This window comes from Phyllostomus hastatus, unplaced genomic scaffold (assembly GCF_019186645.2).
Source record: "Phyllostomus hastatus isolate PE091 unplaced genomic scaffold, TTU_PhHast_1.1 phas_scaffold_585, whole genome shotgun sequence".
Taxonomy (NCBI): domain Eukaryota; kingdom Metazoa; phylum Chordata; class Mammalia; order Chiroptera; family Phyllostomidae; genus Phyllostomus; species Phyllostomus hastatus.
The window spans coordinates 19,984,935-20,007,211 of NW_025334037.1; the positions used below are offsets into that span (position 1 = coordinate 19,984,935).

Consider the following 22,277-nt stretch of genomic DNA (forward strand, 5'->3'; position numbering starts at 1 on the left):
ACAGTTTCTCATTTAACTTCCCAAACAGCTCACCGAGAACATTTATATCCCTCATAGAAAGATGGGGGAAATGAGACTTAAATTTTAAGCGAATGTGACAAGGGTTGTCTTGGTCTGTCTGGCTTTAAGACCTGTTTTTTTCTACTTCTGAGATAGCTGAGCCCCCTTGCTTTTTTAGGATGAAGAAATAGGTTCTGAGTGTCCCTAGTCTTCCAATTCAACAGTTCCTCCTAAGTAATTAGACATTTGGATGGTAATTTTATACATTTTCTAGCTGGGTCTGAGAGTTTGCTCTCTCTCACAGCCTCTGGGCGAAAGAGACCCTCACCCAAGGCCGGCTCCCTTAAGACGTCTCCTTGGAGGGTAGGCACTGGGTCTTCCGGTTTATTTTTGGCGGAGTGATATGGGAGTCCACAATCTGAATGGATGGTGATGGACACAAAATTGATTACTGTCTCTACTATCACCCCACTCTCCGGAGGTGCCAATTTGGTGGGTGTGGGGAGGGACTCAAGCATCTGAACTTGTAAAGGTGATCTCGATGCCCCGCTGGCTTAGAGCAAGGACACAGAGTTCAAAGACAAGAGGCAGAAAAGGCAGGGTGCCTGTGGGCTAGGGGCAGGGCAGCCGGTCTCTGACGGCTGCAGCTGCCTCCCTCCGACACCTGTGTAGCAGCATCTCTGCAGTCTGTTCTATAGTTGGGGGGTCCCAGGGATCATTTTACACTAAAATAATGTGTCAAACCAACTGCTACAATGGTAAGATACTCTTCCCTACACAAAAAAGAAGAAGATACTGGCTGCAAGAAAGCTGCTCAGAAGTGGCCAGTCTGCCTGCTGCTCTGAGACTGAGAAATGAGCCTTTCTGAGGACCTGGTGGAAAAACTGTTTAGAGTCCCGAACAGTTTGATTCAAAATGAAGTTGGCAGTGAAGCTGGCATGAAGTCAGGGCACTGTGCACAGCTATTTGTGAGGGAAGATAAGGCCAGAAAGAGAATAATAAGATAGAGGTGAGGCAGAAGGAATAACACAGGGGTGAGTTACGTTAGGCATGAATGGAGGTGTCTTGAGAGTAAGTAAAATAGAAAGAAGAGTTTAGAAAATTCATCTTTGGCACGTAGGTAAGATTGGGGGACACAGTAAGATCATGTGTGCGCAATGGGTCATTCCTTCCAAAAACAGCGAGCCGCCCTCCCCACTCCAGCCCCAAGATTGTCCCCCAACCCAGCAATTCAGTGGCATGTGCCATTGGCAGAGGATTTGCTCAGCGTGGAGGCACAGATGTGACGGCAGAGACTCCATCAGGGGATGCCATGCACATCTGTTAGGACAGCTGTCCCTGTCCGGCCTCCCAAACAAAACTCAGGTGCCACGCTTCTCCTCAGAAGATTCAAAGGGCATCAGGAATCTACTCGAAGCCAAAATATCAAGATTTTTGAAAATGTGGCTTCTAGTAGGGGGTAGGGTAAGAGACAAGATTATGTTTATTAACTTTAATTCCTTATTTGGTGCTCTCCAAGGTGATGGATGATAATATTCTACACTAGGTAATCCCCTCCCCGACACTAGACAGAAATTCTTGCTCCCATCAGTCTTACAGTAATATTCCTATGGGGCTCTCACCAAATATTTGTTCTGCCCTGGAGGTAACTCCATGTCATCAGGAGGGAATGATAGACAGAAACACATATAAGCACACACTTGCTTTCAAAAATAAATATAGGGCTTCTAGTTTAAAGGTGCTGTGTAAAGTAAGCAAGCATCCCCTTTCTTGCAAGGCAAGCACACAACTCTCATTAACCTTGTAACCACAGCCTGTGTTGGTATTAAGACTCAGACCCCTTAGGGCTTGATACTTGGCTTAGAGTGATTCTTTGTCTTGGCTTTGATTTGGGAATTTAGGTCCCTTGGCTTCTATGGTCCTGTGATGTATATCTTCTAGTAAATAATCCAACCAAAACAGAGTCCTCAGGCTGTCACACACAACCTAGTCTGGGTTGCTCCACCCCTTTTTCCTTAGTGGGAACCAGCATCAGGGATCTATCAAGTCCTACGTGCTTTGGCGCACGTCTGAGACAGTGATAGGGCCTTGACCTGTAGAAAAGACCTGGAAGATTTCTATGCAGAGTATTTGTGTCTGTAGAGCTTATTCCAGTTCCCAGTGTTATCTTGATCTTGACCTAAGGGCTAGCTGCTTTGCTTCACTCTCTGAAATCTTCCTGTCCATAAAACCCAGGCAATTAGCTTTGTCTCATCACTTGACTTCTTTGCTTGTGTCTTTATCAGTCTCCAAGAATCCTGGGTTCTTAGAACTAATGCAATCTATTCTAGACTTGGAGTCTGACATGATAGTGAGGCTCTTGCCTATGGAAATTCCCACTCAAGAAGATTATGACTTTTGGGAAACAATGTGTTCATATAAAGGTTCTGGTATGTTTAATGTTTTTGTGGTTCTACTTTTATATACTTGAGTATTTGAGATTCTTCCAACTGACGACCTCGGCATCAAATTCAACTTTTAGCATTCTCAGTTAAATATCAGATCTATCTATCTATCTATCTATCTATCATTTATCCTGATGCAAATGCTATCTTGTTGAAGTTGACCATAGGGTAAAAGACCTCATACATGTAAACTCCAAAGGAATTTCTTTTTTTAAGATTTTATTTATTTATTTTTAGAGAGGGAAGGGAGGGAGAAAGAGAGAGAGAGAGAGAGAGAGAGAGAGAAACATAAATGTGCAGTTGCTGGGGGCCGTGGCCTGCAACCCAGGCATGTGCTCTGACTGGGAATTGAACCTGCGACACTTTGCAAAGGAATATCTTTATACATGCAACATGTCTAAAAAGCTAGTTTTTGGGAAGTGGGGGTGTTGTTTTTGTTTTCCTTCTGGGAGGTTCAACTGAGTCTCAGGCAAAGAAGATAACCAATAGTAGGTACCCACTAAGTACCAGACACATTCTTAAGTACTTAATATACATAAACACTGCACAAACACAGTGGCTTATGAGTATGAGATGACTGCTTTCCATCCCTTTTCATCTCCACCATCCCAACGTGACTCTTCTCCAGTGTCTTAAAGGAGCAGTCCTCTGACCTCAACTGGGCAGGATAAGATGGATGAAGAAATGGAGATGTAACTGGAGTTTTTCAGCTAGAAAATAAAGAACTTAGAATTAAAGGTGGTTGGCACTGGCCCAGAGAGTGACGTCACTTTTGGAGCTGCTTTTGAAGTTCACCCCCTCTTGACCACACAACCCCATCCACTTCCCCGCTGTCCCTCGTCTCAGGCAAAACTGGGAAGGAGTCACACTGGCACTAATAATACCCAGCCTCCCCAACACACACACACACACACACACACACACCCTGGAGTGGGTGGAGTTGCTACTTCAGTTGCTACTCATGATGCATCACACAAGCAAAAAAAAGTCACCAGGCTGCTCCTTCAGTGCCCTGCTCTCAGATCTTGGAGCTGATAGGCTAATTGGGGCTAATGTGATAATGAGCAATAATGACATTTACTGTTTTTATCAGGCATTTACATTTTATAGGGCCCTTGGGAAATACACATTGAGGAGAGGGGATGGTGGAGAATGTTTAGTGAAGGTAAGGAGGCAGAGGGGCTTTTCAGAGCCTACGGATATTGTACTCCCAAACCTTTAAACCCTCCCATATCTGCCTGGGTTCCAGGACCCTCCCAAACCCACGCCTGCCCTCCCACCAAGTCTTCTCCACCTTCAGAAATCTTGGCATCATGTTACATAAACTAGGAAAATAAGCAAACAAGAGAGGAGCGTTACTACTGCTCACTCGCCTTAACACGACCACCGCTTACTTTTCGTCGCGTTCAGCCTGTGGTCATATGCCGACTTTTCTTTATCCCACAAGGAACTTCTTGGTTTTAATCATAACATCTTTGTCTCTTTGCCAAAGCTCAATTTCTCTTTTCTCTCCCACAGAGGGGTAGCCTGACAAATTAAAGGAATCTGCTCAGACGCTTAGCTCATGCCAGGCTAGTGGCCAGAAAGACCTGAGAGAAAGTTAATGGTTAGGGGAGGAATAGTCCTTGCCAGGAGCAGTCCCTCACCTGTGTGGGTGGGTGTGCACTGGTGACCCAGGGAAGCAGGCCTTTGTCCCGAGGGGATGGGGACTGCAGGGGGCATTTAAAATCCATAAAGCCTCTCCAGGGGTTCTTGCCCAAACTGTGTTATTTTATTCCCAGTTTCAGCATCTTGGTTTTTTCCTCTCTCTAGCTCTTCTAGGGAGTGTTCGATACACAGAGTTAAAAAGACAATGCAAGTGTCAAGAGGAAGTAAAGAACCTGGATAATCTGACAACTGGATAGTCAGCCCCTGCATTGTTGATAGAGGACTGTTGCACCTCAGGGACTCAGAGGGGATCCTCTCTTCTGGGACCCTCCCATTAAACTTCCTCCCGAGTCTCTTACCTGGGACCAGGGGAGCTGGCTTTTCAAAGTCCATTGAAACTGCCAAAGGCCATTGTCAAAGAGGCGATCGTGGTGCCCAATGAGAGAAGCTATGTTGTCTGTGGGCCGCCTGGCGGGGAGCCCCTTCAGAGCCTGGCACCTGCGCAGCCCGGGCAAAGATCTTGATGCCAAAACAGAGTGGACTAAATATAGATTAGTACTCGGGACAGATGTTACTCCCCTATACTATTGTCTCCTCCAGATGTGAATTTCTGCTCCCTTGGCTTTTACAGTCTCCCTTCCTGATGGTGTGTTTGGGGAACACCCATACGGGTGCTTTTCACCTGAAACAGCCTCTAAGCTGAAAAGAACAGTCACCACCAAATCAATTCCTCATCCATTAACAGGTTGTCTCTCTGTTCCTGAGACACAGGCATAACCTGGTTAGACCTGTTTTGTTTGAACACTAACGTGTGAGTTGGCCAAATGCAAATGAGCCAATGTTTGTAATCCCTTATTTTATTTTTTTTAAAGGGCCCAGCAGCCAATCAGAAGAGGGGGAAGTGACTTAGGGAATTCCCGGTTGGTGGCTTATTGCTTAACATCCTACAAAATGATTTAAAATTATTGTCATATGCATTTATCTTCACTCCGATGAGGGCTCAGGCACGATAGCACCCCTGGTTCCCCCTTCCCGTAGGAGCTGGCGTGAGGGCTGCCTGCTGCCTCCCCTCCATTAGCCACAGCTATTGGATTTCCCACCCAGAATCTTTAGTAAATGAGGTAAGTTCTTCTTTTTTAAAACTTCTTTTGAACCTGGAGTTCAACCACTTGAGTGGAAAGAGAAGTCTAACGTGAGTCAGACAGCTGAAACTGAAGCAGACTCCCGGAGGCAGCAGGCAGGAAGTAAGCTCGCCTCACCTGAGCTTACCTCACTGGGTCTTAATAGAATTGTATTTGGCAGGGAGGGCGGGCAGTTAGGCTACTTCGGCTGTTACCTGTGAATTCCCTGCATTGGTCTGGCTTTCCAGACACTGTGAATTTAGAAGCCCCTGGTTTTCCTCTGTCTGTGTCTCAAAGCCATTTCTCTGGGTTGAATTCTGAACCAAATAGCCACCTCGGGGAAGGACTGGTTGGCTCAATAGCTGTGGGGCCTCGTGTTCTCACTTTCTGGAGATGTCTTCTGCTGGTTATTTTCCTGACTTAGTTGAAGGGAAGGGCAGAGTCGTTTTTAGTATATTCTGGTGTCAGAAAACAAGGCTGGAAATAAACAAGGGCATTCGTATCCGTACTGGAGAAAGTCGTCAGGCAACCCAGGTAGGCAAGGACATTGGGGAGAGCCGCATGCCTAAAAATGACTTTGTCCAGAAAAAATTTTTTTGGCCGAGAGTTTGGCCATATCTTAAGGTGACAAGTGAAGCCCCTGTTTGTTCTATAGTGGGCTACTATGACCACATGGGCAGACGTGCGTCAACAGCACCAAATGCCTTCTAAGTCAGGGACTCTCTTGGTTGTGTTGGACACCAGGGGGGAATATATTGGCCCCAGGGTGGATGGATCTGGGAACAGCGCAGAATTAATCTTGTTGGTGAATAACAACACCAAGTCGGGAAAGTGACGTTTTTGCCTTCCACCTTTACCAAGATCCAGTATGCTCCCAGGATTGTGGGAACATGTGTCTGTTTAAGACGGAGAGCAAGAGCCTGTGAGTCTCAGTGCACGGGTGTCTCGGCTGTTTTTTTTTTTTCTTACCTTGGTAGCAGTTAGAAAGTGAAAGTTTGGATTCTGAGAACTTCCTGCTGAAAGGTCCAATTCAGGAGTTGATTCTGTAGGCACGGGTGTGAGGATGTGTGCACGCAGAGCCTTTCACGGTATGAACGGGTAGTTGGGGATCCACGGGTGGCTATGGGCTACTTCAACTGAGGTCAAGGGAAGGGTCGATTTCTAGGAGGAGAGATGAAGTCACGTTATTAGGGTGAACTGCATGGATGAGCGATACTATCAGAAAAGGCTCTCAAGAAGTTTTAAGAGTGGCATGAAGAGCTGCATTTGGAGTTTTCAGGAGGCCCCACTCGTCCTCTTGTTGAGACCTGGAATTCTGAGACTCTGAGACAACTCACTAATTCCGTATTTTAATCTGAAGTCCTACGGGGTCACGTCCCTTCCCCACCAATCGCTAAGGGCTTGTGTGGATAAATATTAAACGCAGGGATGAAACGTGACATGAGGGTTATTTGGAAGTCTGTCATGACATTTGAAAAGATAAATATAATGGAGACAATTCTTTTCCATGTTTCCAAAGTGTGTTGCAAGGCATTTTAAAAGAAAGTAACTCGGAGGGGACAACTGTGCTATAAGTTCTCTGTGTCACTGCTCAAGAGGGCGACGCCATCGTGGGGTGGCTGTGGCAGGGCGCTGCTTTTGATCCGGGCGCCATACATGTGAAAGGTCTTGAATTCAATGGTATAGTTTCTTTTGTGCTTATAAGTATGAATTTGTTCAAGTCACATGACCCTTTTCTAACATTGTATTTGCCTGTTGAAATATGTTGTGAGCTCCCCCAAATGGAAATGCCTTGGGCCTCCCTGGACCGTGGGAGGCCTTGCACCCTCACACTGACGACTGTATGTTAATGCTCCCCATGATTTATCAAGTTTACCCAGATCCCCTTTCTATACCTTTTGACTCCTTGAGAGGTTGAGACAAAACGAAAATTGAGAGGTTAAAGTATTTACTCAACTGAGTTCAATTAGCTAATTGGAAACTGGAAGGAATTCATATCAGGTCTCAGGTCAGAATGTGAGGGCTGCGGGCCAAAGTTCACTGCTACAAAGTGAAACTCAGCTTTGGTGAATCTTGTCACGTTTTATTTCCTCCTCACACCCCTCACCCCTGCCTCCGAATCAGGGGATTTTAGCCCTGGGTTGTGTTCTTTAGACCGTCTTGCTTTTTGGAAAGCCCAGTGTTTAAGAACCTTGTTCAATGTTAAAGCATCAAGCACAGAGGTTTATACAAATCATTAAAAAGTTATTCAGTCTTCCCCCCCCCACCTCAAATGGAGTCATTTCTAAGCCGTTTCCAAGAGATGTGACGTGCAAAGACCTCTGGGTGGGGCAGACAACAAGAATTCCATTGTAGAACCTGCTAATACCCTTGAGAGGCCATGCCATAGTTTTAAGGAACCAAGCATAAAGTTAGACCTGATTTTCAGTGACACCGTCTTGCTGCGGTTCAGTGCATTTCTCTTATAAAAGTGTCTTTCTGGTAGAATTAAAGTAACAATCGTTTCTGTTGTGGGTTGGGCCCTGGGCAGGAGCCTCAGTGCTTAGAGACCGCACGCTCTCATCCTGGCTTTTTCACTGGGCAACTGCCCGAGTGCAGTGGCCTTCAGCTTGGAGGAGCTGAGTCTGCGTTGGGGGTGTCATCTGAAGACAGAGGCAGGAAGGCAGCCATGCCTTGCCAGGATTCTCTGAAATCTGTTGAATCACTGCAGAGATGGGAATGATAAACTCTAATGTTTTCTTACTTTGCTTTTATTTTATTTTTTAAAGATTTTATTTATTTATTTTTAGAGAGGGAAGGGAGGGAGAAAGAGAGAGAGAGAAACATCAATGTGCAGTTGCTGGGGGCTGTGGGCTGCAACCCAGGCATGTGCCCTGACTGGGAATCAAACCTGCGATGCTTTGGTTCGCAGCCCACGCTCAATCCACTGAGCTACGCCAGCCAGGGCCTTACTTTGCTTTTAATTATAATATTTTAAATAATATGATTTGTCCCAAGGAGCAGGCAACTGTGGTCTTATTAGAAATATGTGACTATTACTTTTATTTAAACTGGACTGGGTTTTAAAGGGCCAGACTACTCAGCTGTGCAGCAAACAAACAGGGTGGTGGGGAGCATGGCACTCATGTTCGGATGGGACATGTGTTCAAGCTGAATGGCACTGATGTCACGAAGCTGAGATGCCCTGGAGTAGAAATTTCCATGGGTCCCTCAGAGTTATTTGATCAAAAATGTATTGGACTTCAGAAGGGACAAGAAAAGATATTTCTTTAGGAATTTTCCCTGAAGAATTTCAGATTCACCTTTTGCGTGATCAGAGCACAAGGTGGACAGGGCAGCGTGCAGGGCAGTGCCTGGGACCGATGACCAGAGGAACTGATTTGCTAGCTCCGGAGAAGCTGTGTGCATGCTCTAAACAATGCACTCCACCTCTCTGGGCTTTAGTTTCCTTGACTGGACAAAGGAGTTTGCATCTGATTGCCTTTAAGATCCATTCTGACCCTCAGATTCTGATGGCCGGGGAGAATCAGCTGTGCCTAGAGGTCAGCAGGTTCACCTGGAGTCTCTGAAAACTGAGGATGGGGTGGGAGATGCCCCCCCTAAGGACGAGACAGAAAAGAACATCAGTAGGAGCCTTTAAATGGCTTCCTTGGGGTCTTCAGAGTTTTGGCTAAGGGGTATAGCTGGTGGAGGTGCTCAGATACCTGGAGCCTTTATGGGGGGTGTTGGGGTCTGCTCCCATGACAATATCCCCTCTTTATCAGTTTGCCTCCTGTGTCCAAAGTTGGTGGGATTGCAGAGGTGGGTAACGCTGACTGTCTGTGACCACAGGGAGCAGCTGGCACTAGAGTCGGCACTCTAATGACGTCTTCTATAAAGCACCGAAGTTGTCTGCTGAAAAGTGAACACTTAGACACCCATGAAGCTGGCTCAGTTTGTGTGATGCTGATCAGCTTGCTTGACTGGCTGCCCATGAGTTACTGGGCAGATTGGATGGATAGGGACTCAGTTCTCCTAGAGGAAGACCCTAGGGGTAACGGAAGGGAAGTACAATTGGCCGAACCAACCCCTGGGCAGCCAGCCTGGAGACTGGTGTTCCCAGAGGGCCTCAGCCTGCGTCTGCAGCAAGCAGACCTCGCAACAGGGTCAAGCAGGGTGGCCCATGTAACCGGGCTCCTAGAGTTTTAATTGGCTTTGTTAAGAGAGGCGCCCTGTAAAAATGCTCCTTTAAAAACTGATTTCACTAGCACCTAACCACACTCTGTCTTCAGTTTGTTTCACAGGGTTGACCTTCGTGTTCTGGTCCACTGAATTCACATGATGCTTTTTTCTCCAATCTTCTTCCACACCCTGACCCTCAGAGCCCACTTTCCTTCTTTCCTCAGCAGCATCTTAATTGTTATTAAAGGGAGCTGCGTATTTATTTAAAATATGGCCAGCATAGGTGCATTAAAAAACTTCTTTCTGATGAAAACAAGCCCAAAATAAAAAGGAACCCCAATGCCTAGTATAATATGTTGATGATCAGACTGACAGACCACCACATTCATCCCACTATTTTAACACAGCTGCTTGTTTTTGCTTTTGTATGATCTTGTCTAGATGCACACTTTCTGTAATATTATTGTTGTTGTGGTGAACTCAAAATTTTATGTTTTGCCACTTCCCTCTTGCTCTATATTATAGACACACACACACACACACACACACACACACACACACACACAACAATCTTGGGGATTGGCCCTCATTTGCCCAATGACGGACTTGAGAAATTTCCATCACCCTGACAGCTCTTTCTCAGCCTGATGTGAACTTCATCCAAAAGTCTGAATAGTCTTTCTTCGACTATGAAGAGGGTCTTCTATTTTTTTGTATATGACAATGGATCTTGAAGAATATGGCTGTCTTGCAGAGATTACTTTGGGACCCCTCTTAGGACCCTTTTAAATAATTCCTGCAGTGAGGATAATGCTGTATCTAGTGGTGCAGGGAAGTGGGTCGGAAAGGTAAGGCTAATTTCAGCTTTGTCTTCAGGGTGACTCCTGACAAGATGTATTTGATCTTTGCAGTGAACTTTAGATCTGGCCCAAATTCAGGCTCTCCTCGATTATGTCCTCTTATAAAGTCAGAGAGCACCTTGCAACTCCACTGGTCAGAAAGCAATGGCTGGAGGGACACAGAGGGAGCACAGACTTTAGTCGTGTATTCAAGGCACAGGAGGCAATGAGCTTTGGTTGCTTGGGAACTAGTGGAAGGTGGTACAAAGAACACTAAGTTTAGAATCAGAATCTCTGGGTTCAAATTTGACTCTGCCCTTGAGTAGTTGAGTGACGTTGAGTGAGTTAGGTAAGCCCTAGAATCTGTGTTTCCTTGCCTGGAAAATGGGGTTAATGACATCTACACAAGCCTTTTGTTGGGCTTACATTAGATATAGAATCTGAAAGCACTTAGATAAATGCTTGTGAGTAAATAATTAGTAATATGTGGAGTGAAAATGGAGGATAAATCCTCAACATGGGTGTTTTCAGTGAGTCTCTGTTGGGTCCAGGTGGATGAATAATTCTGGGATTTTTTTTTCTGAAATGATTAACGCTGGTCCTGCACTGTGATCTTGGTAAAGAGATGCCATAGGTTTTCACAGGGGAGGGCGGGTGGCAGGGAGATGAGATGAATCATAGTAATGGGAGACCTCCAAACGGGGCCTTGCCTTGAGCTGGCTGCAGACCACAACCCGTGGAGGTTCAGGGACAGACCTGGGTGGGGGAGGGGCACGCAGCACGTTCCTATCCCTGTGCCCTAATGCCTGGCATGTAGGGGCCTCCAAAACAAACTGACCCCCCTCCAGGCTGTTCATGTGACAAACTGCAACTTTCTGTTCATTGCCCACTCCTAAAGTTCTTGGGAGTGTTTCCAGATATCTACTGACCACTGCAGCTGAAGCATTACCCTGGGTGTTCTAGAGGCCTTGAAAAAAATTTCTGCTTCCTTATTATATCAAAGCACTATGGGGTCTGCCTCCTGTAATTTGTTTATTTTTTTTCATTTTTATTTTTAAAGATTTTATTTATCCATTTTTTTTAGAGAGAGAGGAAGGGAAGAAGAAAAAGAGGGAGAGAAACATCAGTGTGTGGTTGCCTCTCACGTGGCCCCCACTAGGGACCTAGCCCACAGCCCAGGCATGTGCCCTAGACTGGGAATTGAACCGGCGACCCTTTGGTTTGCAGCCTGTGCTCAATCCACTGAGCTACACCAGCCAGGGCTGTAATTTGTTTAAATGAGACTTCTGGCCACAGGGAAGTGGCTTCTAGAAGCTATTTGAGTTGAATGAGCAGGCTTTGCTGTTCATAAAACAGGAAGGGTTCCCAGTCTGGGATCCAAGGATCTCTTGGTGCCCATGGAGAAAATTCAGGAGGTTTGTGAACTTGGATGTGAGAAAAAATTGTTTTGATTTTCAGTAACTAAATTTTAACTAACCTAACTAAATTTTAATATTTTTTTCAATTTGAACCTAGGCAAAACTCTACAGTAGCAAAACTTTGTAACTGTGTCACCAAGAGAAGTTGCAGACAGGTTCATGTCATATTACACTTGGTGCAAATTGTCTCAAAGTATCGAGACCCATAACTGACTATATTTCATAGAGGTTATTAGATCTCTACTAGGTAATCTGACTTTATGTGCTAATAAAGAAGCACATATATCACTGCATCACACATTTATTTAAACAGCATTTTGATCATTGCGTTTCAACAGAAACTTCCTTTCTAATCTGATATATTTTATTTTTTCATATAAAAGCATTCTGAGGAGGGGTCCATAGGTCTTATCAGGCTTGAGAAAGGGCCCGTGGTATAGATAAAAGGCAAAGGACTCCTAATTTAGAGCATTCTCTTGCATAGGGCTAACAAAGAGACTTCTGAACAGCATCAGCTAACGGCTGGCCTCTTTCAGAATAGGAGTAGGTATTTTTCCTTCCCACTGTTCCTGCCGATGGGTAGCTTTACAGTTGTGGCGGGTCGTCTGCATAATGAAAATAATATCAATAGCAATAATAATAATGGTAATAATAGCTAACATTTGTTGAGTGCCTGCTGTAAGCCAGGTGACTTTACAGGTGTGTTCAATGTCAAATTATTAAAAATTTTTCCCAACGACTTCAGATGGTTGTTCAAGGGGGGAAGGCAGAAAAGATTCCCCTCCCATCCCATGTGGAGACAGAGCAGTTAAAAATCAAAGTGGGGGCTGGCACCTGGACAGGGCCAGTGTCCCGGGTCTGCCACCTGTGTCGTCCTTGTGCTCGGTCTCATGCTGTTGTTGCTGCCTTGAAATTCTTCATACATTTTGAACATGGGGCCTGCATTTTCCTTTTGTGCTGAGCCCTGCAAATTATGCAGCTGGGCCTGCCCCGGGATGTGGTAAAATTGTTCGAACGTGCATGCACTCCCGAGATGCTCCTGTGAAAAGCCAGCCCCTGCTCATTCTTATCTTGCTCACATAGCTGACCTTGACCTCTGGTGGGAAGCTGAGGCTAGTGTAGCAGGGATGCTGTCGTTTGTGAGTTGGTGAGTTTTCTAATGTTGTTTGAGTACCAGAGATTTCTTCTGAGTGAACTGGAGGAATGGAAACTAGTCAGCTGGAAGGAATTTGATTCCTTGGAAAACCTTTCTGGTAAGGAATTGCTTACCTTGCAGTTGGGTTTTTTCCAGTTTTAAAATAATTTAAAAATTGTTTCAATTGCAGTTGGCATACAATATTCTGTCAGTTTCAGGTGTACAGTGTAGTGGTTGGCCATTTATATACCTTACAAAGTGATCCCCCCGATAAGTCTAGTACCCACCTGACAGCGTGCACAGTTACTACAATATCATTGACTGTATTCCCTTCGCATTTGTTGTTTTCCAGAGGGCTGACCGCATAGCCCAGTGAGCTAGGAGAAGCAGAGCGAAGTGTGTTCTGGAAGGGAAAACAGGACTCATGGTGCCGAGTCTAGCATTCTTGTAGGAAGGCACTAAAAAGAAACTCAAGCTTTCTTGCCTGCTGTATTTCTTGATTATTGGTACAAAAAGAAAACCCCAGTTCTTCTAAATAGGGGATCCTCTAATTTTTGGAAAATTCAGATACTATTTGCTTCCTAAGCTGCAAAGATGACAATGGAATAGGCCTTATCAGGTTCTGTCTGTGGTTTATGGCTAAGTTTTTACAAACTGTTTCAAGGTCTGAAACAGGGTCATGGACTTGGTAGGAGAGGGTTTATTTGCTGCGTTTATTTGCTGGAGTGATGGAATTCAAGCTCCCAGAATGGCATATCCACGGTCTTTCTCTCATCCCTATGACGTCCACAACATGGCACGTTTCTCACTGTGACCTGTGATGGTTCAGTCACCCGGTGCTTTTCCAAATAAGCCACGGTTTCCCCTTACATTTTCAGTAATAAAAACTGCTCTTTTTTCATGGCTAATAAGTCTGAGGTGTCTTCAGGCAGCCAAGCCCAACCCCTAAGTCAATCTAGAGCTTGCAACAGAAAGCCAGACTGAAGTTTTGATGGATGGGTTTGAGTGGCCGTGAACTAGTGCTTTTGTAGCATCCACACTGGTGTATGCTAAAGGCAACTTTCATGCTAGGGCACGAGGAAAAAACTCACATTTAGGGAAAAACTATGGGAGCTGTACTTAAAGGAATCTCAACTTCCAAAATAAAAGTATGCAATCTTAAGAGACATCCTCCTCCTCTTTAGAAATACAAGGATCCATTTTCAAAGCTACAAGGAATTATGTCGTACGCCCCCCGATACATTTATTATGGTAAATCCAGTCCATTTATGAGCTCTGTGTCTTTGGGCAAGTTACTTAGCGTCTCCGTGCCTCCTCATCCATTAAGTGTGGGTAACATTTGTACCAATGTCCAGGGTTATTGCAAGGACTAAAGGAGATCATGCATGTCAAGCCTAGCTCAATTCCTAGCACTTTGTGAATGCTCAATAAATACGAACTATCCTCAATGGCATAGTTTGAGTTGTCATTTTGTAATTATACCAGCTGTGAACTTCCAGTGACGGCTGTTGACCTTTCCTTAGCTGGGGCACCTTAGTCTTTCCCTGGGAAGAAACTTGAATCTTAAAATGGTCAAATCCATTGTCCCATTGCATCCCCACCCCTCCCTGGCTTCAATCCCCACTCTCACCTCCCTCCGCCCTTTCTGCATTCCTGTGCAGTTCGTCTTATTTATTTTTCAGTCGACTGAGGGTGTTGCTGAATCTTTTATTTTTCTGGCTGCCCGATTTGGTTCCGAGGCACTCCACTCCCTGCCCCGCTCACGACAAGAATGCTTGGGAGTGCTCAGCCAGCCACAGCCCTCCCCTGTCGGAACACCCTGTTCTTAATGCTCTCTGAGAAGCGGCCTTTCTGAGGCCTTTCCCCACTGCCCTGACCCCCCACATTAAAGCCAGTGGTCTAATGAAGGCCAGTGGCTCAGAAGCTAGGGGAACGTTTTGCATTGCCCACATCCTCTGCTTTCTTCTCAAAGCTTACAAAAGAGATATTAAGAGGCTGCTTCTGTCCTGTGAGTGTTGGAGGCTGGGCTATGATGCCATTGCTTAATTAGTGTTGTCATGATCTGCATTTGAGTGACTTGTTTAGCTCTTTGTGGCCCTTTTCGGCTTGCGCGCATCATGTGGTATTGACAAAGCGATGAGAAATGAGAATGTGATGACGCTTGGCTTAATGCAGGAATCACACCTTGAGCACGGGTCCTTTCCCCCCCAACACTTGGGACCTCAAGTCACTCGGCAGGACCTGAGTGAGTCTGCACAGCTTGCCTTTGAGGTATGTGTGGGCAGCCTCATTTGCCCAGTGGGAAAGCGATGGTCTGGGGGGCCAGCGTTTCCCGATTACGCTGTTTCCCCAGGGCTGCACGCAGGAAGCCTGTGAGAGAGGCCGGACTGAGATTCAGGCACTCCAGGTGTCTGTTTTAGGAGGTAACCCGTAGGCCACACCTACTCCCTGAACCGTATTGACTTTCCGAAGTCTACAATTTGGACGAGTGTGGTTTGGCTTTGATCATATCCCAGCAGCCCCTTGTCTGCCCTCGTTAATCGGATTCACGATCTTCACCCTGACTGGCTGGTGGCTGGCTATATCATTCCGCGGATCTTGGGCGCCCTCGCAGAGCCAGACGATGGAAAAGTACAGTGTCTTCTGGCCTCTAGGCCCTCCCAGCACTGGCGCTGGCCTACTTGATTCCCTCTTCCTTTTGAGAGAGTGGGAGGGTAGTGTCCACACTGAAAACGCAGGGGTTTTGTGTATGTGCTGGCTTTTGGGGATTTATTTATTTATTTATTTATTTTCTGGGTTTTTACAGGAAAAACAAATTGGCATGCATGCTCCGTCAAACCAGCTCAGGCTGTTTGGGCAGATGCCTTTCTTTGCTTTTTTCTGTTTATTTTCCAACAAATCAATGCCTAACTGGTTGTTATCGGAGCAGAGCAACAGGTGCAAAAAAATAACTCCGCTGCCAACTCAAATGAAAAGGTAGGGCTTATCCCCTCTGGGAGGTATTCGGAAGATAACAGAAGCCCCTGCCAGCAACTGAATTAGCAGCTCTGTTTACGGTGGGTTTTATGTTAACAACCCGCTCCTGACCCTCCTACACATAAACACGCCATTGTCTCGGGGAGAGACATTCAGCCATCCAGACAACCAACGGCTTTATTCCGCCCCGAGTGGAGATTGGTTTTGGCTGAGGCTGCTTTGTGAAACTCAGGGGCATTCCCCTGCCTGCTTAGTGAGGTTTTCCTGCGGAGGGAAGGGGGTGGGCTTGCCGGAGAGAGGAGGATCGGCCCTGTCTATAAACGTAGTTGAAGTTCTTTTCCAGGTTGGTCATTTCCAAATGCCAGAGCAGGTTGCCCGTCTGTCTCTGCTCTTGCTCCGTTCCTTCCCCAGCAGGAGGTGGGACTCGAGCTCAGATGACTTTGGAGAGAGCTACTGTTGTTTCGGGAAATGGTGTCCTTATAGAATGAATAATCTACCCGGGTAGGGCAGCCTCTGCATTTTGTCCCTAGCACCCAGTATAGTGTTCAGTGACTAGTAGGCATTATACACATTACACACACACACACACACACACACACACACACACAGAGTATATGTGTATATCCTTATATATGGATAAATACTTATAGTAGCATGGCAAGAATTTCTTGATGAGTATTTCTCTCCACTGAAGGCTAAGACACCGATTTTTCTGGGTAGGAGGCCTAAATCCAGAGCGGCTAAGTAATCTTTTGAAGGGCTGAGGTGGGCATGGGATCAGGTAAGGGCGAGCCAGACAGCCACAAGATTATCTTCATAGGAACAATTGTCATAAAAATCCTCTGCAAATGCGGTGTTCTGAGGCCGAGTTTGTCTGTCCGGGCTTCAGAGAGTCATACTTGTAAGTCGCTGAGCATTGTTGAGTTTACCAGTTTGGTGATACTGAGCATTAGGAATTACTTCATTTCCAGTTGGCAAATAACATGGTGATAGAATCCCCATGGACAGATTGGAGCTTGAGTTCTCCAGGCTGAAAGTGTCATCTCTGACTTTCCAAGGATTTTCTGGCATTTATGGATGCCTCCTTCCAGAGTGTTACCTCCTGGAGTTAGTTATCTTATTGTGGGAAATGAGGGAAGGCAGGTAGGTGAATCTATGACCAGAAGTTCTTCACTGTGCGAGTGCTTAAGGATTGGTTAAGGGAGGTTCTTAAAAATGTAGATCCTGCTTCCGCTGGTGTGTCTTAGTGGATTGAGTGCCAGCCTGAGAACCAAAGGGTTGTTGGTTCGATTCCCAGTCAGGGCACATACCTGCATGGTGAACCAGGTCTGCAGGGGGTGGAGTAGGGCGCATAAGAGGCAACTACACAGTGATGTTTCTCTCCCTCTCCTTCTTTTTCCCTTCTTCTCTCTCAAAAAATAAATAAGTAAAGTCTTTAAAAAAATGTAAATCCTGGTTTAGAGATCTTGGGTGGAAGCCCAGGAAGCTGCACGTTTAACCCCTCCTCAGGAGAGGACGATACAGGTGGTTGTAATAAGAAGTGAAACCTGTTTTTCATTTGTTTGTTAGTTTGTTTGTTTGTTTGTGTTTTAGAATAAAGAAAGGGGGTTAGTGAGGAGACAGCTGCTGAAGTTCAGGGTGGTAGTAAACTTGATGAATTCTTTACTGCATTTGCCAAACGGAGGTTCAGTATGGCCTTGCTGCATGCACGGTTCCTACTCCAGCGGCTGAAGGAGAGGGACAGGAGGCCCTTCCTGGAGTCCCTGTAGGGGCACGAGATGGCGCCAAGGCCAAGTAGCAGCAAGAACAGAATCTCTCAGGCCTTCTCTTATGGGCTGGTGTACACGTATGTCTCCGAAACCTGACTCCACTAAAGTCTTCTTTATTTTTCAATCCATTCTGAGTGCAAGAGAGATTTCTTAAAGATCCATGGTGTCCACAGATCTGTAGGGTCCAGTGGGTGGTCTGTAGGGGGCCAGGTGCCCACAAAATATGTGAAAAGCCAGGTGCAGACATGTGTTTTTGGTAAACGGAGGGAGCCCTAACTTCTACTGAGGTCTCAGAAGGCTCTGTGACCTTTTAAGATTCAAAGTTTGCTCTATTCTCCTTAGTTTGTCATATCTGAATGGGATTGATAAAGGCTCTGGAGGTCATGTAGGGTAATCTCATGTTTCAATCAACTTCGGTGTCTGTCGGCTGTCAGTATCTTCGTCTCGTCTGAGACTGGCTCCACGAGTGATAAAGATCAGCATAGCATGTATATTTCCAAACGGCTTACAGTCAGCGCGGTGTATCTGGAATGGATCAGCACTGGGCCTCCCGATACGGCCTCGTTGCTCATGAAAACGCTTGAGAGCCCAGGAATAACACCTCAGATGTTGCCCCTGGAGCATGAAATGTCTGCTTCAAAACACATCACAGGCTTGTGAAACTACCTGTGATGTAACACCGAGAGGATCAAATACATTCCCCGAGCTTGATTCACATTTTGATTCACTTGGAAACCATGGATTTCGTCTGCATCTCGTTCGGTGAGACTTCACATGTACGTGAATTTGCTTTTCTCCTCCTCGGGAGTGCAGTTCCTTTGAAATGACAGTCATGCTGAAACAGGAAGTCCATAGCGATTGCGACATCCTTGAGGCAAATGCTTTGAATTCACCTGCTGCTAACTTTGATTCAGGACTGAAAATGGTCTAGACATTGCTGTCATCTCCAAAGTAATTATTCAAAATGCCTAATTGCTCTACTGGCTTGAGGAGTAAAAATAGCCCCATGCCAGCCGGTTCCATGGCAGTTTGGGGACGGGGTGGTTGAGTGAATAGAGGGGCCAGGAAGATGCAGACCATGGCTTTGACTCCCAGCCCCCTGGGGCTGGGGACGGAGAGCACAGGCACCAGCCAGCCCTGCTTGACGTCTGCTCTGTGGCCCTCAGAGCTCCCTGGCAGCAGGAGTGAGCTGTGCTTATTGGCTTGAGGCCTACTTTGAATAAAGCACAAATTGTTATGGATCAGTTTATTTCCAAAATACAAAAGAAAATGACTTTATTGAGTCATAGAGGGAGTATTTATAGTATATATGTACAGGGTGGGGCAAAAGTAGGTTTAGAGTTGTATGTGAAACAGAGCTTGTTATTGCATTATCACTTATTATTATAGTATAGTATTTTTCTTATGAACAACTATAGACCCACTTTTACCCCACATCCTCTTTGTTGGTATCTACACATATGTGTGTGTTCGTGTGTCTGTGTGTACCTATAGATACATGTGTAGATCTATGTTAATGGCTACAAGAATATCATGAGTTAAACTGGCCCAGCTTTGGAACCACTAAGCATCCTGTGGAGGAGGCAGAATGAAGGCAGCTTTCTGCTCTTTCATCCTGGAGGGAGGGAGCTCTCGGACGCCTTGGGAAGAACGGTGGCCTCAGATTGCTCTGGCAAAAAGGAAAGAGGGTCTCAGTCAGGGTCCTTGCGTAATTGAATGGGCCCAAGTTTTATCATCTTGGGGAAGCTTGATAAAGGTGAGAGGCCCCAGAGGGCACAGGGAGAATGCTGTGAATAGGTTTGGAATGGGGTGGGGGCGAGGATGAATTGAGGGCAATATTCTTCTCTGGCCAATACCTTCTTCACAGCAGAAAGTGGCTGAGTTCCCGGGGTTTATTGCTAGATGGTCTGAAGTTTGAATTCTCTTCCAGCTCCAATTCTGGCTAAGCTGTGTGACCTTGGACAGGTCATTTCAACTCTCTGAGCCTCAGACTGGTCATCTGTGAAATGATATAATATTAGCCTTAGAGAGTTGTTATCTCTTCTCAGTCAAGACTCACAATATAAATAATACAAAATGCATTTAAAACTATTAGCACAGAGCTGGCATATTTTAAGTGTTCAGTAAGTCCTGGCCACTACAGTGTATTTATTATTACTATTATTTTTATAGCATTCATTCCTAGGTCTCAGTAACCCCACCATGGAGCAAAAGACATTTCTTCCAACTGGATTGTATTTGTCTCTGTTGGGAGGCGAGGCCAGCCGAGTGGTCCTTGGCTTTGATAGAGTCTGTGACTCTATCAAACCCCAGGGCATAGCCTCTGGGGTTCTGGGGTCCATGGTTCCAGCTCTTTGCCAGTGGTGTGTCCTTCCCTTGCTTGTTTGCCCCCATTAGCTCCAATTCCAGACCCTATTCTTTGCAGATACTGAGCATTCCTCGTGCTAAGGGGTCCCATAGGTTAAAAAAACCCCGTGGCCACTCTCTGGCGGGAGCTCTCTCCTTTGTGCCAGTAAAGCAGCCGTGGTATATGGGAGTGCAGGGGAGGGTGATCCCCGTGGCTTGCGGAAGTGCACCCTCCCATTGCTCCTGGCCGTCTTGGGCACAGTGTGTCTTGTGGGAGGAATGGGAGCAGGAGGTATGGCTTTCTGTCCCTCTAGCAGGGACTATGCCCACAGGAGCACAGCATGGCTTCTGTGAGCAATGGCTGAGAGAGGCTGTTCGTAGCTCAGCCTGATGGTGCATCCACACAGCAGCCCAGAGCTGGGTGGGGAGGTGGGAACTCCAGCTGCAGGCTCAACTATGCCTGCCAGCTAGAACTAGGGAGTATTATGTAGATGGAAGAGGTTAGAAGCCTTCTTTGAAATGAACTTGGCCGTCAATTTCCTCCTTGGAGATCCAATAAAATAGTAACAACACAATAAATAACAAAGCAGCTAACATTTACCAGTACTTACTATGTGTCAAATACTTTTCTATGCATTGTACAGATGCCTTCTCATTGTATCTTTCAACAACCCTTTTCATATCATCTCCATCTGATACTCGAGGGAACTGAGGCCCAGAGACTTGGATTACTGGTCCAAACCTTCCCCTGCAGTGAATTGGCAAAGCCAGGCGGGATCAGATGCAGGGCTGTCTGATGCCAGAGTCTGGAGTTACCAACCATTATACCATCCTGCCTCTGACGAGTCCGCCCTGGCTCCAAGGATGTCCCCAGATCCAATCAGCGCAGTTTTAAAGAGAGACTCATGGGCAGTCCCTATAACAGTAGCTGACATTTCTTGGCACTTGCCACAGACGAGAGACAACATGCTAGGGATTTTGTAGACGTTCTCCTCAAGTCCTCACACCAACTCCACTTTTCCCCACTTTTTGTTGTGTGGGGAAACTGAGGCTGTAGAGAGAGGGGTACTTCCCTAAGGTCGACACAGCCACATGGCAGGCAGAACTAAGACGTCGCCCCTCGCTCTCGGAGGTGTGAGCTCTTACTCCTTCTGTGCTGGAGAAACACTGCAGCACTGGGCTGGGTTTGAAGCTTCTCTCACTTTGCCGTCGTCCTTTCAACTCAGGTGTCAGCGAGATCCGGTCTCTGTGGCCAGGCTCACCTTCTCCTGAGCCACAGCCAAAATGGGAGGCTCTGAAACGTTCGGGTCCGGCCAAGGGTTCTGTTGCCCCTGCCCCCAGGTGTGGTGGAGGTCAAGCCGGGGCTGGGAGAGAGTCTAGCTCTGACAGCGGCCTAGGGGAGGGGCGGGTACAGGGGTGGCGGGTTGTTTCTGTATGTGGGCGGCACAGAAGTAGTCCCATCCTTCGTGCCTTAGGGCTGTGCTGGAGTTTGTGTTTGACCTGAAACCGTGCATTAACAAAGTGGGGAGCAGAGGGTGGCTGACCTCTCCCACCATGACCCAGGCAGGGGCGGCTCCAGCATAGCTCAGCAGTGCCTAAAATGAAATAGGTTCTGGCTGGAAGCCTGGTGCGAGGTTCTCGCCTGTACCAAAGTCTGCTGGGCAGCTAGCCTGTGTGGCTCCTCCTCCTCCAATACATGGTAGATGCCTGTCTCTGAAAGTGTCCGTCTTAGACACTTTTGCACAGAGGGTGACGCCTTGGTCAATGTGAAAGTCTGGATGAACGGGAGCCTGGAGCCAGTACTATTCCCTCCCATTTTTCCTGCACATGGGAAAAAGGGGGCATAAGAGAATGCAGATGAAAACCTCCCTGGATAATCCACATTGCATTTCAGTTCTGGTATTTGAAATACAACATACAGTTTTTGTGTGTGTGTGGAGTTTCTCATAGCCCAAGCAACCATTTGTGCTGTATTCCTGGAACACCCCCTGGGAATAGACACAGTTACCCCTGCTACCCCGTGCATTTTCCTAGACCTCCACTTAAGATGCAATGACTTGGTTTGTACCAGGCACTGTATGGGGGCCTTACTGTCCCTGAAGTCATTGAATCTTCCCATGAGCCTAGGTGGTAGTTACTGATGTCATGCCTGCTTCCCAGGAGAGAGGAGAGCTGCTCACAAAGGGTAGAGGGTAGCCCACAGTCACCACACCAGCAAAGTCAAAGTCAGAGCCGTCACTTCCACAGGCTCTACTTTTAACCAGAGTTCTTGACTGGGGGTAATTTGGCTACAGGGGACATTTGGTGGGGGGTGTATTTGTTACTAGAATATCGTGGCTAGAGGCCAGGGATGCAGCTGATCCTGCACAGGGATCCTGCAGGGATCCCTGCAATGCACAAGGTGACCCCCGCCACAAAGAA

The 22,277-nt window shown here is 46.5% G+C and overlaps 1 protein-coding gene and 1 long non-coding RNA gene across 3 annotated transcripts in view; one reads left to right on the forward strand and one right to left on the reverse strand.

Moving 5' to 3' along the window:
• Positions 1-2,690: 2,690 nt before the first annotated feature.
• On the reverse strand, positions 2,691-4,814 carry LOC123810150. The gene is made up of 3 exons (XR_006784186.1): positions 4,451-4,814; positions 3,839-4,033; positions 2,691-3,154 (listed from the first exon to the last, which is right to left on the reverse strand). It is a non-coding gene; the product is annotated as an uncharacterized LOC123810150 (long non-coding RNA).
• A 247-nt stretch (positions 4,815-5,061) lies between these two features.
• The window catches only part of EHF (ETS homologous factor), a 42,219-nt gene continuing 25,003 nt past the window's right edge, over positions 5,062-22,277 (forward strand). For both annotated transcript variants that reach the window (XM_045825335.1, XM_045825336.1), the window contains exon 1: positions 5,062-5,212. The gene's annotated coding sequence lies outside the window, so the exon portion shown is untranslated. The remainder of the gene's footprint in view (positions 5,213-22,277) is intronic.